Consider the following 18,052-nt stretch of genomic DNA (forward strand, 5'->3'; position numbering starts at 1 on the left):
AGCACAAATTTGTGTTTAATTTTAAGCTCGGTCTCTTTACACACTCAAATGTGTCCATGTAAATAAACAGCCAATCATCAGCATTATTAGATCTAGGGTCCAAGCATGCTTAAAAAAAAGTAGAAAATACTATTTTATCCCTTTCATTATTGATAGCTGATTAGCCTTACTGACATCATACCTCAGTATTCTTTTTTTATAGCCCTTTGACAACAACCCCGGTGTTGGATTTCGTCCATTGTCTCTCACCTGTGCCTTTATTTGTCTGCTGTTTGCTGTCATGGACACAAAGGACAGACAGGAGATGAACTGCAGCAGAAGCTGGACGTGATGACAGGAGAAACTGTGAAGAAACTCTAACATATGATGAATGTACAGATATTCAGGAAAGTAAAGCTTGGAGGGTGGTGAGGTCAAGATATCAAAGCAGTTTTGGATTACATATGATATGAAACAGTCCAGTCTCTTGAGAAAGACAGTGAATCCCTGTTAGCTTCAGGGTCGCTGTTCCGAAACCAACTCTGACCCCTGACCTTTCTGCACAAGAAGAGGATATGAAGAAATGAACCATTTGACGGAGGAAATACTTATCCTGAAAAGATATCTTTTAGTTATTGCGAGAATGAGCTGGTAATATGTTTTATAAGTGTTTTGTACAGTGATGATAATTAGTCATATAAAACATAATTATAAGGGCCAATAAATAGATTAATAAGTAGCAGTACGTAGTAAGCATTGGTACGTACGTATAGAAACACGATGACTATTAAAAGGCTTACGAGAAGAGATGGCGGGGTTTAATGATATCGATGGAGATGATCTAGCAGTGAGTGGCAAACTATTCCACAGTGTAGTCCCGTACAGAGATTTGGTTTCTCACTACTGCATTTTGAAGCAGCTGCAGGCGAGATAAGGCTTACTGACTGATTCTTCCTGTCGAGACAAGAAGAAATAAAAGCAGGAGCTCTGGTCTCTGTTTGACTCAACAGACAGGAACAAACATAGTTGATTTGTTTATTAAAGTTTTGTTTTGTTTATCAAATTTTAAACTGTAAACTTAAATTTCTCCTTGGACATTATTTATGTTATTGGTGCCATGTACTGTGTGCAAGGACCCTGAGGTCACCGGAAACCAAGTTAAATTCCTCGTGTGCACAAACATACTTGGCGTATAAAGTTGATTCTGATTGTGGATCGGAAAATAACTCTGAGAATTATTGACAGAGGCCCAGGAGTATTGATTGTAGTTGTGGAGTAGTTTTATTCTGGTTTAGCTGTGGGACATTTTGCCATCCAGGATTTTAAAACAGCATGCATCACCAGGTTTCAGTAGGAGGTACAGGCGAGTGTCATCTGTGAAACAACAGTCGATATTATATTTTCTAAAAAAAAAAAAAAAAAAGACCATCAGGGAAGCAGTGCCATCCCACTACGGTGCTTCCATCCAATGAAAAGTTGAAGCAGAGGTTGGAATACATGTGGTAACAAAAATAGTCCTGATTTGTGTGTGTGTGTGTGTGTGTATAAGTGTGTGTGTTGTTGACATTCATGCAGAGCCAACAGACAAGCTGTTGCCTGTCGGCCTCTGTGCTGCAGGGAAAAACACACTCACAGGTGACGCCAAAACACTGATGAATACTACAGTGGGCACACGCACATACACACGCACGTACACACACACACACACACACACACACATTCCAGCACAAACGCTGTTCATACATCTTTTACTCTCATTTCACACACACAAGCAAACACAGGTTGAATCATACAGGTCTGAAGGGCAGAGAGAAAACTTTGCAGTAGCCTTCTTTGTTCAAAAACAAGCACTGACGAGGATTAAAGTGCAATTTTGAAATCCTCCCACACCTTTTTAAAACTTTTCTCACCTATTTTTCAATTCTCTTTCATTCAGCTCCCACTACATGCATATTTTATGCTGCTGTTGGGTGCTGACCAGGTAAAGGATGATGTGCTTTACTTCAGGTCCCAGCAGTACTGCTCAGAGAGGTACTGTTTGCTTATTCACATGTGTACACACATAATAATGTGTGTACTGTCCCCCCCTACAATATGGGGACACTGGAGGGACAGTAACATTGTGGGGACTCACCTCCCATCCTGGTAACTGAGGACTAAAGACTGGACCTCACTAAATTAACCAGGTTATTTTATAGATAGTTTGGTTTAAACTTGAATTAGGTTAAGAGAAAGGGTCCTGGTTACTGTCAGGGTGAATATAAAGTCTAACGCTAAAAGTGTATAATCCTGCTAGCAGCTCTGTGAGGCTGTAATTGATCACAGAGGTGCTTTGAGCTAAATGCCAACAACAGCATGCTTACAGTGGCAACGGTAAGATGCTAATGTTTAGCAGTTATAATATTTACCTGGTTCACCACATGTTCACCATCTTAATTTAGTGTTTTAGCATGCTAATGTTTGCTAATTTGCCCTAACCACAAAGTGTCAGTGGGAGTGTCAATAGATTTTTAGATATTTACTGCAGTGTAACTGTATTTCTGGTCTATTACTATTTGTATTTATTTTCATTTTATATATTTTCTTTCAATTTATCTATCTTGTTAAATTCTCATTTTATTCTATCTTAATATTATTCTGGATTTTATTGTTTTTTTTGTTGTTCTAATGCTTTTCTTTGCTAATGTAAAACAGTTTGAATTGCCTCCATGTTTAAGATGTTCTATATCATTTTCGAGTTTGACCTTTTTGATTATAAATCAAAGAACTGGATAAAATAACCTGATAGTGGCATGAGACAACAAATTTGTTCAAATTCATCCACATGGGAACATGAATGTCTGAGCCTAATTTCATGGCAAACCATCCCACAGCTCACTCAGTTTCACTAAAAATCATAAATGTCAACCTCATTTATGATTTGGGGTTATATGAAGAGTCAGGGGATCAGCAAAGTCATTAGGATTCTTCTACTTGGGACCATGAATCTTTGTGAGATATTAAGATGGAGATATGTAATATTTGACAAGCTGGTGGCACTAGTGGAAAAATTGGGAGATCACTGAAGTCAACAGCAGTCATCCTTTAGGGACCATGAATGTTTGAACAAAATTTCATGGATACTTATCAAATACTTGTTGAAATATATCAGTCTGAACCAAAGTGGAGGATGAACCAACATTGCGACTTTTACTTGGCTGTAACAGTGTGTGTTTGTTCTGTATTTTGGATTTATCAACTCTTAACATGCAGTCATCACACATTCTTTTCTTATCTCTGTTTGGTTTGACAATCTTTGGCTTACAGTATACACATATTCACACATACACACCCCCACCTTCACACACTATGTGTGTGTCATTAGGAACATTTATGGGAATTTCCAGAACATGTTGCACCAGGCAACAAATATTTTTTCAGTGAGCTCTTCCATCAGTCCTCTTTTATCCGCTGAACATCTCGGTCAGAGGAACCAATGATTGCAAAAGACCATTTCAACATCTGCTTCTTTATCTCTCTCAATCTCTGCTGCTCTTTGCCTTTATAGAGACAGAAATATAGGCTGTCGTGACCCTGCAGTTTGCCCCAGGTGCTGAATTCAAACATATACAAGGCAGCAAAAATGTATCAAAAGAAATTGCATCAATTTAAATCTAAATAATCTGCAAGATCCTTTGTTTTTTGTCTTTTGCTTTGGACTTCTTTTCTTCCCAGCAGTTAGAGCTACGGTGGGGTTAGTCCTAATTCTATCCTAAAGGCATGGTCATACCAGCAATCAATTCATCGTAATGGAATTGCTGCGATCAGGGGATTCACATGCAAATCTTTTGCATGGTTGCAAGTTCAACTTTGGCGAACTTTAGTATAGACATTTCTGCTGTTGACTAATTACAAACTGTCTTGACCAACACAGAGACAAAGAATCAGAAACAGGAGAAGCTGTCAAACATTTATTTAACCCCAAGTGTTGGAAAATAAAAGGAAAAAGAGAAATTAATAATACTCTTGAACAAACTATGTCTACTTCTTTTCCTGTTAGCAAGCTACTGTATCTACCTCAGAGAGCTACTCAGTAGTTCACCGTGTGCCCTGTGAGTTCTCACTTTGAAACAAAACCATAATGGTTTATTGATTCATACCTTGGGCTGGGTTGCAATAGCTGGTTCCATTTTACATCTGGTTTAACAGTCGGCTCAGATTCGAATGAATCTCTTATTGAACCTTTTATATCTCCTGGGCATTTTTAATTAGCAAAGATCAAACTAGACAAGGGGCAGGTAGCATTAGCAGCTGTCCAGCCCTGACCATTGCTTTTGTCCTGTTAAAATGAGCCCATCAGCAGTGGATTACATTATATTGTAATGTTGATTGTGTGACATGTCTGGTGAAACGTTAGTCTGCTGGTTAATGTACTCTCTCTAAACTGCTGACTGGACTCTGACAAAGACGTTCGTGATGTTCATGAGCCAAGACACATTACTCTGTAACACCTCTCTACAACCGCCAGTGAACTGTGTTTTGGTAGTTCAACAGAGTGGAGGCTCTTCTCCAGAAGAATGATCAGCTGATCAGCTGATCGTTGCTCATTAAATTAGTGGCTAGGTTAGTCCCAGTTCAACTGTTTAAGCAGATCAAATCAACATCCGGAGCTCATGAAGCTCAGACGTCTGGTTCAGGAGCTCCAGTATTTGGATCAAGTGGTTTGTAAGAAATCAGCTGGAACATTCAGTTTGTTCCAGCTGTGTCACAGCAACTGATCAATAATCTCCTGCTGCTCAGCTCATTTTTCTGCTTGGAGCTACAGGTTGTCAACATTAATTGGCCTTGGTTCATTCATGTTAATGTTGATTCATTTGCTGCTGCCAGTGAAAAACTGTAGCATTTCTGACTTCAGCAACAACAGCTGATCACAAATCTTTGCATTGAAGTCATTAACTTTACTGACAAACGATGAAAGATGAGCTTAATGAGACTGAACAAGGGATTCAAAAGGATTCGATAAGTGGATTTGATACTGGTTTCAGATTTGATAAAATACCATCAACCTCTAACCTCACTCAGTCTTTTGAACTTTGTTTTTTATCAATGAATCTAATGAATGGTCTTTATTTGGAGTTGCAGTGTTTTCTAGTTTATTCATCACAAAACAGCTGAGGCGCCAGCTGTAAAGAAGTTTTAGCCGTTGGCAAGGTAGCAACACACACACTGTATATCAGAAGTGTGTGTCTGTGTTTGTGTGTTTTTGGAATCAGTGAACGCAGACGTGTTTCACCACAGCTCTCAGCACCTGCAGCATATCCAGGTCTCTTCATGTTCACCTCCAACATTTGTATTGCATTCAGTGTAAACACACCTTCAGCCGCTCTTTTCTCTCTCTCATCGCTCCTCGTCTTTCTCTCTCTCTCTGACTCCTTCAGACGCGATGGAAGCTGCTTTGCTGATCAGACGTGTTCGGTCGTGTTGGACGTTAAAGTGAAAACCATTTGACTTCAGTGTCAGCGCCATCTGAATATTCCCAGCATCAATTTGACTGTTTTACTTCCTTCTTCCTGCTACGGATTTGAATATCAGGAGGACATAGAGGAGGTGAATGTCAGTAAACCCAGGTAAAGGTTATTAGCTGTTCATTCTTGACCACACTTTTAGGTAAAGGAAAATCTGAGGTTGTCACATCATCACAGTTGATAAGTGATCTGCGTCAGATTTTGCATCAGCTTGTTCACTCCACTCAGTGACATCAAATCACTGCGTTTGGTTTTTAATCATTACCTTGTCTATGTGGAGGTGAAACGTCCTTTAACCTGACACAGGGACATTGTTTTGCAGAAGTTATTGTTGCATTGTGTAATTAGTAATAATATGAACACATTTGTTGTACTTTCCTCCCTTTAGATCAGCACACTGTCAGTCTCAATCCTGAATGAAATGAATGTGTTGGACACAGGTTGCCCAGTCATAGCTTAGCAACAATAAGCTCAGCACAGATTCAAGCTTTTTTTTTTCTTTGTTTTTTTTTTAAACGTGTGCAAGTTTAATTATATATTCTGCATTAAAGTACAACTTTTTAGTTTAATGAATGCACCCTCTAGTCTTGCATTAACCCAACAGAATACCACTGAGTATCTGTCTCCACAGACAGACACCTTGTTTGGTTTCACCCAGTCAAAAGCTGTATAAAGCAGTGATGTCAGCGTTGTGTCATAGGCAGAGCAGACAGACAAACTGAGCCGGTGTGCTCCTCATTCTTCAGTCTTTTACAGGATTCAGCCGGATATTTTCACTAAAAATATTCTCGTGCTAATTGACACTTGTAACACACTGAGCTGCTCTCATATTAGAAACTTCATACACTATAAATATAATAGTTATATTTTGATGTAATTGTTTTGAAAATGCCTGTGCAGAGGGTTTGACTGAGCCCCCTTCACTAAGCAGATCACACAGACTCAGAGGAAGTTGGGGGTCTTAAATCTGTCAGCACCCTCACAAAGGTCAGAGGTCAGGTGACGAGGGATTACAGGAAATGAGGTTCTCATTGCGTGTGTGTGTGTGTGTGTGTGTGTGTTAGACTTTGAAAGCTCATGGATAAGTGTGTTTATGTTTATATACATGAAGGTGCCCCCTAACATCAACATTCATGCTGAAGCCCTTAGATCTACAATTACCTTCATTTTCTGCTCATTATACATTATACATTTTATTTCCTCAGTGTTAAGTCCCACAGACATTATAACACATTATAATAATTAATTAATGAGCCAATTTTTGTTTCTCTCATTAGGCATTTTTTGATTTGACTTTTCTCCTGATTTTAAACTTCTCTTTTACATTTAAACTGACTTTTACATTTGATGGGACAAAATATGAAAATGAGCATAAAGCAGTTTTCACCACAAATATTTTGTGTTTTATGGACAATTCATGAACAAATATATGTGAATCTATTTGCTAAAAACGAATTCAGAGAAAAAGAAATGTATGTAACATTATGTATGTTATGTTGAATTATCCTACAACATCTAAATAAACCAGCCAAAATATACATGACACTGAATATCCATCATAATGAATCATGTGGGAGTAATGTGTTTTCTTTAGTGGATTTCCGGAATAGTGTTTATACATTTGTTTCACTTGATTTTATTTATTTTAATTGTCCTTTGTACAGCGTGACCTGTGTTTAAATGTGCTCTAGAAATCAAGTTGAGTTACGCTGAGTCATCAATTAAAAATCATAAAATTTGTGAAAGACATGAAATGTCAAGCTGATGGAACACTGTCTGTCCTGAGAGAGTGCAGTCATGGCTGTAAACTTTTTCGAATGAGCAGTTGTTAAAACAAATGAAATACAAACAGACAGACAGACTAAGATTTTCTCCACCATGATTGCCATGATAGCAACAAGTTACCATGGTAACCAGCGAAGGATCAGAATAGTGGACTGAACAACATGACATCAGCTGGTAACGAAAAAAAAGAGAAAATACAGAAAAACAGATCTCGCAATCAGTATCAGTATGTTAGATCCTAAAACAGAACAAATATCACCTGTAATAACTCAGATGAAATCGATACTGCATTTCAAACATTTTATGAGACTCTCTGTTTACAACCAAAACTAGGAATTCATTCCCTGGACCTGCCTTTAACTGGAGAACATCAAAGTGAGCTCCTAATGTTAGCAGCAGCAAACAGTGATGGTATGAGTCAGGTTACAATGCGCACCTGGATGGATATGATTAGGTCTTACTAACTACAATGAGCCAATCAGTGTAAAGCATAATGCAAACAGCTGGAGCCAGTCAGCCAATAAAAGGAAGACTTCAGTGCTTAGCCTGAACTGACACTGTGCTTCATTATTGTCTGTCGTTTTGTGGACTAAACAACCGGTCGAAACATCAGAGGATAGACAGCTGACAGAGGAAGTAGTCAGGCAGGGGAGACTGGGGACGGTTGCAAACATTTTTTTGCAGGCGCAATGAGCAGTTATTGTTGCATCTCTCGTGCTATGGGGCAAATTAGCCACATATGTTGCCTATTTTGAACTAAAAATGTTGAAACGTACTATTGTGTGGTCTGCTTTGATTTGTTGCAACCGCCTCCACCCTATCAGCCGTGACAGAACATCATGTGCTAGCTCGACACAATGACTCTGACACATGCTATCCATAACATTTAAAAGTCAACAAAACAATGATTAAAGGTCAGGACAGTATCGCAAAACTACAGCTCCTGAAAAGAATGACAAGAATCTATCTGTAACATCTAAAATAAGCTTTTTTTCAATAAATGCAGCAGCAGATGTTTAATGTGTCTTCTGTCTTCCTGGTGGGGGGAGGATCTAACTGAGCATGTGCAGTATGAGTGTCATCACTTTCTTCTTACACAGAAGAAAAACAGATGATCATGGATTCTTTAAAAAGCCAGTCACTTTTCATTGGCCGTGGCTAACACATTGTATGCTAAAGTGTTAGCACAGAGTCAGATGGATGAAAACTGTCCGTCTGTCTCTGTCTTGCTCTCCCTGTCTGTGCCTCATCCTCGCTGCCTCCCTCTCTCTCATCTCTCCTTGTCATAGGCCACCTTTTGTCTCCATGCAAAAACTCAAATTCCTCCCCGGCCTCTGCCCACAGTTACACACACACAGACACACACACGCGCATTCCTTTGCCCGCCGACAATGAGGCCTTTGTGTTGCACACCGCCTGTGTTTTCATTTCATTTTTTATTGCTTTTGAACTCCTTGCATGGAGAATTTAATCATCTCTCTGCTGGTTCCTGAGGTTGGTTTTGAAAAGAATTTTTTTTGTTTGACGGCTGGTAGTCAGGGAGGCCAGCAGCTGCGGTGTGTGTTCCCATAACCCACACAGACACACACACACACACACACACCCCCACATGATCCAAGGACAAAAGGACTACATGTTTTCGAGGGCACCTGACTTTACTTTTGTTTTTAGTTTCCGTTGTTATCATCGCTGTTCAAAAAGTTTACAGGCTGTGAAAACGGGAGGAGGAGAGGAGTGTGGGAAGAGACGGGAGACAGAAAATAATGAGGAAAAAGACGACAAGAGAAAAAGAAGAGGAAATGAATGTGAACATAAAAGAAGGGAAATTAGCTTATCTGCTCTCTTGCTGAGTTAGATGAGAAAATAAAGCTCTTGTGTCTGTATGCTGAACATGAACCAGGAAGGAAGGATTATCTTAGCTTAGGATAAAGACTGGAACTGTATCTCATTTGTTTAATCCACATGTAAACAGGTGTGTAAAAATTACAGTGTGACCATTTCTGAACCAGCAAAAGTAGAATGAGGTGGGATGACTATGACTATAATGTACCGATCGCGTATGTTTATGCCAATTTGAAATATTTCAGTAATTTCTGAGAAATAGTGTTTCTGAAAACTACATTAACCATGAGCCCTTGTCACTGTTGCCATGGAGAAGAGCCCTGCCAGATGTAAGAATCAGAATCAGTAGTGAATTCAAAAGGCTTCGCATTTACCTTTGTTAACAAACGTCATTAACAAGTGCCATAGCTGCTGAATTCAGTTTTCTCAACAGCATCATTTTAGCTCTCTTAATGTCCAACTCATTTATTAAAGCCTTGTACCTTGGACTTTTTATCAAAGAACCAGGTATTTTTAAGAGTTCTTAATCTTTTGTACTGATGATTCAACCAGAAGAGTCTCATGCTGATCCATGACTTGGGGAGCTCCAGCTGTGTGTTACCTAACAAAGTCTATGGGAAAAATAAATGGCACTTCTATCCTGGAAACACGGACATGTGAAATGGCTCATCTCAGCTCGAGCCTGTATTTTGAGCAGCGTCTCAAATGGTCACCTGCAAGCTCACCCATTGTGTGCGGCTGTGGAAAGAGGCCTAGCTGCAGCACATAACGTCATGTTATCATGTTACATTCAGTCATGGTTCCCACAAGATACATCCTACTTCCTTTGGTGATTGCCTGAATTTTCCTGTAGTGCAACAAGCAGGTCAAAGGCAGCAGCTCGCAGGTCAAACATTTGGCCAGATATTCATGATTCGATGTCATCATCAGGTCAGCACTTACTATATGCACTGACATTCCCATCAGCCTCAGCTGCATTTTGTGTTTAATCCTGATTAGCAAATGTTAGCATGCTAACATAATTGTGAGAATTTAGGAACTTGGGGCAGAGTCAGGCTAGCTGTTTCCCCCTGCTTTCAATCTTTATGCTAAGATAAGCCAATCGGCCCTGCGCTAGCACCATAACGCATAGTAAATGTTGAACTATTCCTTCAAAGGACTAATTATTATAGATCTTCAAATTGTTCTTTTCACAGTGTCCCAAACTACATTCTCCCTGTTTCCCCCCAAAAATCTACACCTCTAAGGATATATACGATGTGTCTTCCTTTAGATTTATAAAAACTTTTCTTACATCAACAGTAAAAAATCTCCTCCATGACAAAGCGTGCTACTGCCTGCTTACATAAGCCACTGCTCTTACATGTCTCTTGCACCAGCAGAGAACAAAGTCAGGTATTTTGATGACAGGACACCTGTAAAGCGCTTGAAATTTTAGCATCTAGTCAAACAAAAAGCTCCTTGAGAGACGAGCGCTCAGTCAGTTAACCCAGTTTCTGACCGAGGAGCTGCATACCTGTGAAACTGGGAGCTCCTGCTCAGCTTCGCCTCTGGCTGTAAAGCCCTTGGTGACAGGCCTTTATGGTCCTGAGTCTTTGAACTCTCCTGCTGAAGAACTGAAAGTATGAAACTGTCGAGTTTCTCTGAGGCCATTTCTCACTTCAGATGTCAGCGTAAGAAAAGCCCCTGAATGCTTGTGAAAGAGTTAAAGACAGTGTGTAGGTTCCCTCGCAGAAGTATTTGTAGTAGTAGTTGTTGTTGTGTTACTGTAGTTGAAGCAATTTACAACTACAGTAGCTTCCTTTGTGTTGCAGCAGCGGCTCAATGTTTTTATGGATAAATGTTTAAGCAATGATTTATTTATCAGTACAGTGAGGCAGGTCAGTAAGTCATCAACATCATTTGCATTTGCCATAATTAAGCTCAAAATCAGCTAACTTGCTGGTCTGAAAGCTGATTTTTTGCTGAGTTTTTGTTGTTTCAGAAACATCAGAAAGTTTATGACCATTTTGAAGGATGCAGTTTGTGGCTCTGTTGGACTCTGCAGAGATGTGTTGTAAATATTTTGTCCACCCCATTTATATCAATGAGGGTATTACATATTAGAAACACTCCTACCTACCTAAAAGAAACCCCCAGCAGACCTAGGCCTTTACATCATAACACTTTGTTGACAGAGTAAAGTAAAACTTCTGGCCCAACATAGGCCTGGGTCCTTGGCCCAATTCTGACCCATATGCCTCCACATCTAGGCCAATTCCGGCTGTTATGTGTGCGCCAGACTTGGTCCAGGCGTAGCATCTGACAATCACTCTATATACGGAACAAGAGAACAAGCATGTGGCCCGAGTATGGGCCAGGTTTATATTGCTTTCTCGCAGTATTAGTTAAATTAGTTTCACTAGCTTTATATTCAAGATATAGCACTAGACTGATTTTATTTACTATAGTGTTTAATGACCAGAAAACTGTTGAGGTATGTGTCCATTAAGGTTTCTTGATTGAGAAGTTATGAAAAACAACTTCTGATACTACAGTAGTTGTAGTAGTTTAGTGTGGAGGTAGAGGAAATACATATTGTAGTTGTATGGGTAGTACTACTCGAGGAGTGATGTTAACAGTAGCTTTTAATAGTAGTTTAGGGGCTAAACGACTCAAAAGACCAATAATGAACAAGAATTGTGTAGTAATTGTTTGCAAATAAAGGTAGTGGAAATATATACACAGACCTTTCTGACATGTTGCCATATGTTATATCTATTGGCTACAAATCATACACTTTATAATAATGTGGACTGCTTTACCAGGAAAACTAAACATTTTCACACTGATAAGCTGATTAACAGCCAGTCATTGGCTTCCATTCATTACACTATGACATGAAAAATCAAAACATGATGTGGATGAAAAAAAATACTCAATCTCTTGACTAGCAAACAGTACAAATTACAAGTGTTCAATATTACTACACCTCAAAAGATGATGTTCGACTGCTGTTCAACTGTGTATCCGACCCACTGAACCTGATCGTACCATAAAATTGTTACTCTAGCTGACCAAAACAGGCTTTTTATATTTCACAGTAAGTTACAGTGTCTTCTCCTTTGTCATCCCTTACAAAACAATGATTTTCATCTGTGCACCAAGGTCTTGCAGATGTCTGTGCGAACAATGGCCTCTTGTTAATATAACATCTTTGTAACCAGAAGTAAAAGACTCTGCTACAGTGTCTCTCTCTGCTCTGCACATGCATGTTTCATCAGCTGAGACACAATGAACCCCAGGTGAAAGCTTGAGACAATATACAATGTACTACGTATACTCAATACTCTGGCCTTGGGCTTTAGTTGAGTGTCATTCAAGTCAATTCAATTTTTATTCATAGTCCAACATCACAGATCTCTCTAATACAAACCAGTGGAGACCAGTGACTGTTAGTTACCAGCAGCATCATCTTTTTGTAGACTGAAGTTTTAAATGTTTGCAGAGTCGTCGTTGTGAATGCAGCTCTCGGTGTGGAGTGGGAAGCGTCTCTCCTAGTTCTCCCAGTAGAAGATGATGAGATAATAATGTATCAGAGCTGTGAGGCTCTGAGCAGCCAAAACAGAGTCTCAGACTTGGAGAGACACCTTGACAGCTTCTCTGAGCTTCAAAAGCTGCTTAGCTGGATTAAAAGGACAGTGTGACAACCTCTCAGCACAGTGTGTGTGTGTGTGTGTTGAGCGAGAGCGTGTATATGTGTGTGTGTGCACGTGATTGTGTGAGTGTAGGTTTGTAGGTTTATGTGTCAATCTGTCTGTGTGTGTGTGTGTGTGTGTGAAGGTGTTGCCGTGGTAACACATTCACACTCTTCAGCAGCTGAACTTCATAATAGTGGAAAGAATTACGGGATGTCTGCAGTGACTCCATCATACAGTCTGCAATAACACTGAATCCACCACAGTTAGTCCTCTGTCACACCTGAGTGACTCACCACCTGCATCTCCTTCTTCTCCTTTATTACAGTTCCAGTCATGAGAAGTGATTTTCCCACCCGTCATTACAAAAACCTACTGATTGATTCCACTTTTATAGATAATTAATCATTTTTATAATGATAATTTGATATGTTGGGATGTTTTCTGTGAATCTGTCATGTTCTTTCTTCAAACCTTTTCCACTTCACCGTCCCTTTCTTTCACCCACCCTTTCCCGTAACTCCACCTCTTTCCACACTTCTCTAGAAAGGCTGCACTTTCTTTTTTTTTTCAAGTGAGTCACTGACTAATGGAAGGTGGATGGAGAGGTGGAGGGGGGCTGTCTACCAGTTGAATGTCACTCCCACCTGAACTTTGGACTTGCTCAGCCCACACACTCACTCCATCCTCCCTCTCCAACATTTTTTCTTCAAAGTGCTAAACAAACACGTGTAAACACACACACACGCACACACACACATGCATGGTACATTAGATGGGAGGGGGAGGCTGCTCTGCCACTTCTTTGGGGATAATTAACATCAGCAGCAGATTGCAGAAACATTTTGGAATGATTTGTGATCAGGTTTGTGATGAACAGGACACATATCGATATCTTTCAGCTAATTCTTGATAGAAAAGCATCTGTTTATGTCTAATTATTTTAATTCAAAAGAGAAATGAAATCACAAAGAATAGACCACTGGTGGTCTCTACCGTTGTTGCAAATACAAAGTGGTTTACTTTTTCCCAACAGCTGTAAGAGGCAAAACATCTGTGGTGACATCACTGATCAGGGTGTGGCTGTAAGCACCAACGGCTGGAAAATTTCAACCTCCTGTACAAACGTGGCTCTCCCATTTTTTCCATTTGGTCCATTTCTGGATTTGTTTTGTAACTTCCAGTAAACACAAGTTAAAGTCTCGGCCCTGATTCACACAGTTTGATATGAAACACACTGAGGAGGTCACTGCAACAAAATATGCCACAGATATCAGTTTTTACAATCAGCTCACTTTGTGTTCTACCTGTAGTTTTACCTGTAGTACTAATTTCTGCTACAGCATCAAGGATTGACCTTTGACCTTTGACCACCGAAATCCAATCAGTTCATCTTTGAGTCCAAGTGAACGTTTGTACCAAAATTTGAAAAAATTCCCTCATGATGTTATGGAGATAATGCATTCACAAGACCAAAACCACGATTTGTGAGCTCACCACGACCTTGACCTTTGACCTTTGACCACCAAAATCTACTCAGTTTGTCCTTGAGTCCAAGTGAACATTTGTGCCGAATTTAAAGAAGTTCCGTTAAAGCATTACTGAGATATCATGTCCAGAACGGGACAGACATACAGATGGACAGCAACTTGAAAACAGTATGTCTCTGGATGGAGGCATAAACAGTGTTGTGATGGATGTGTGGATGGAGGTGTGTGGATCTCCATAACCTGGAAACCCAAAAATCATTATTAACTCATCAGTGTGATTTTTGATTGGTTGGTTGGTTCCCACAGTGTTTTATTAATGATGTAATTTTAAACAGCTAACGAGTCTACGTGTGGACTGATTTATTGAACCTCCTACAGATGCAGACAGTAATATTCTGGAAAAAGGTTTCTTTTGATCATCTTGAGAGGCTGCCTGGTTTAACTAAAACCACTGTCACTGAAGAGACACATAATGAAACACAAACACAGTCACTATGTATATTACAACAGTAACACAAGCCGCTGCTGAGCCTCACTTTCTTCCAGCTTCTTCTCTGTTTTCTAAACTGATCAGATACTAAATGTTGCCTTTGAGTGAAAATCCGTGACAAGGAATTAAACTAAAATATTAAGACTTCAGTTTAGCAGCAGCCCTTCACACAGGGTCAGAAACCTGTCGATCCGCTCTACATCTTTGCTGACCAGAGACATCACTGTCCTCGCCTCGCCTTTCTTCCCACCGCAGCAGGGAGTCGATCGCTTCCTGTTATTAAGTCTGGCTGAGGGTCGCAGGTTAAGGGTGAGAGGTGGAAGACAGATGCAGTGTTGACAAGGAGGAGGGGATGAAAAGAGATAGAGAGAGAGAGAGAAAAGAGAGAGAGGCTCTGTTTACCTCAGTGTGTGTGAGAGAGCAGCAACTGGAGAGAGAGACAGAGGCAATGACAGGAGGAATTACTGAGGAATGATTGGAATTTCCTGAATGGCAATGATGGAGTCTCTCTCTCTCTCTTTCTGTCTGTGTCTCTCTCTCTTTCTGTCTTTTTCCTTTTTTTTTTCATTGGTCTAGAGGGACAGTACAAAGGTACAAAGGTAGAGACACACAATGCATAAAAGCAGATGGACTGAAAAGGTTTCACCTACACTCAGTTGTCAGTTTATTAGGAACACATAGCTAAGACTAATACATTCAAGTCCTGCAATAAACGACTATTTCAGAGAGATGAAGATTTAACTGACTGGTTATTTTGGAGGCTGCAGTTTGCAGTGCTGTTGAATTGCATTCTGTTATACAAACACATGTTTCTATTATCTGACAGAAACAGCTTTCTGTTCAGTTCAACAGCATCATAAACTACTTCCTACTGTCATCCTGTAAAAAACGAGTCTATAGGTCGTCTGTGCAGCAGGTTATTATGACCCATAGTTATGTTTTGTTGTTAGACAACATCTAGTGGTCATAATAATTACGACAAAGGGAAAAGTGCGATGATGTAGTTTATAGAGCGACAAAGTCCATGTCAGGAGGAGGTTGTGGTGAATATGACACAGGAGAGCGGTGTTCAATTCCCATGTGTAGCAGCTTATGTCGCTTATTCATCAGTGACAAAGTGATGGATAACACTATTATTGTAACCATGACAACCCAAATCATCCTAAACCTAACCAAGCCATGACCATTATTATAGTAACCATGGCAGCGAAGGAAGTTACGCCACTTTCGGTATAATGTATAATGTTTATTATTGTTACCACGACAACCACGACAACCAAAGTCTGGTGCACACTATTTCAGGGGACACTCCTATGGGTCATATCAGAGGGCTATATGGTTGTTCAGGTTGGAGGACTCGTCCTTTCCTTGTGTCTTACCACAAAAAAGATGGTTCTGGTACCTTCTCTCTCTGTGGGTGTATTCAAGGACACTGAAATATTCAAGCAGTGATGCCATAATGATGAAATCCAATTAAAACATTTTCACAACACTGATGTTTGATTATTATTTTCATCTGTGATTTATCATCATTAACATCAGTGTCATGGTTTGTGGCTCAAACGTTCTGGATGTCAGAGTGTCCTTGATCTCAGCACTACTCCATGGCTGAAAAACATGGAATTAAACAGGTGAGTGAGCTTGAATGGAAATGAATAAATTATTATATTATATTATTGTATGAAAGGACAACAAGAAACTGTCAAATTCAAATGAATTATTATAAATGTATATTTTAAATCAGCATCTTTGACAAAATGGTTCTTCTTTCCTTTCCTCAAAGGTTGTTGTTCCCTGTCCTCACTTGAAACTGATTCCCCTTCTGTGAGTTTCACCTGTGAGTGAGTCCATGTGAGCCGGTTCTCAGTCATAAGTATCATATCATAGTTTACTGAGGCACTGGAGCAGGCTGTTAAAAAACAACAACGTGTGGACATGTTACGCCTCCTACATTGTTCTCCAAATCAGCCTGAGCCCTGGGAGGATCGTGTTACATGGTGGTGTGACCTGCCAAGCAAAGTACAATGAGAGAGTGCACAAACACACAACTACACCCTCATTCTCACCAAAACGACAACATACAAAAACCCTTGTTTGTTGTGTTGTGAGAAGCCGGATACAGGTGCAGGTGGTTTTACACAGGTCTGACAGTTCTTGTCTTTGCTCCTGAGGGTCAACATGAGTTTCCCTGCATGGAAAACCACTTTTTCTAGCACAGATGGCAGCAAATTCTTCCTCTCTGCTCTGCACAGTCACAGACCAGGCCAAATGATGAGCATCAATCCTCTAATGTTATACCAAGATGTCAGTGCTGTCTCCCATGTTGAACTTCCAGTGTAAAAAATAACTTATCATTCTCTCCAGACATGTTTTAAACTGTCTAAAAATATTCTGCTGTGATTAATATTTTGCTGAATATGATTTTCACTCATAAAAACTGTGGCTGAAGCACATCTACTCTTACTTAGTCATTGAGAAATCTGGATCAGGTCTTGTGCCCCGCCCACCACCACTGCTTGTGCGCTTGGCGAATACGTGAAACAGTAGCGAGTATCAAGATGGTTAGAGGAGGAAAGTCTCAGTCTGTCTCAGTTAAACCCAGACTGAGATCAAAATCGGCGATTAGCAGACGTATCAGAACAGGCAGCGTAGTTAGCATCTTTTATTTGTTTATGTTGTTTGTTAGCTTGTAACTGGCAGTGGCTGACACAGTGTTAGTGGTTGTGCTAATGCAAACTCGGGCTCTCTGTACTGACAAGGTTTCGGGCTTATTTTGCAAGTTGACAGGATTGGTTCCCTAGCTTATATGACCTATGGATCCCTTTCTGTGTGAATCTGTTTTTATGAGACTGTCATTAGTTCACTGCAGTTCAAGTCATGGTGCTGATTGCTTATTTTGCTAGTGAAATGTCTTATATTATATAAAAAACATCATATGGAAATTAACAAGGTAACAAGGAGGGTTTATTTAACTGTGATGTTAAGGGAATAGTTGGAGTTAAATTTACTTTCTATGATCCAGTCATGACAGTAAATCTTCACACTAAAAACTATAGTAAATGAATCATCACAATTGGGGGATTTGCTTGTGGCAGTAAAGGTGTCAGTCTGCTTTGGACAAAGGTGCTCTCCCTATCATTATGCATCTGAACCTGCCCCCTCCCTCAACGTCCCTCAGGCTGCCATCTCACAGGTTTCGCAACTTTCTAAAAACCCACCCGCTTCATCTGACTGGTCAGGTGTGTCGGGGTGTGAAAGTAGACCACACTGAAAACCTTCCAGAAG

At 40.0% G+C, this 18,052-nt stretch overlaps 1 protein-coding gene across 1 annotated transcript in view; it reads right to left on the reverse strand.

Moving 5' to 3' along the window:
- The window catches only part of pcbp4 (poly(rC) binding protein 4), a 246,319-nt gene that overhangs the window by 9,841 nt on the left and 218,426 nt on the right, over positions 1-18,052 (reverse strand). The gene's annotated exons all lie outside the window — the stretch shown is intronic.

This window comes from Trachinotus anak, unplaced genomic scaffold (genome assembly GCF_046630095.1).
Source record: "Trachinotus anak isolate AG129_WGS33_773 ecotype Australia unplaced genomic scaffold, CSIRO_AGI_Tana_v1 ptg000013l, whole genome shotgun sequence".
Classification (NCBI taxonomy): Eukaryota; Metazoa; Chordata; class Actinopteri; order Carangiformes; family Carangidae; genus Trachinotus; species Trachinotus anak.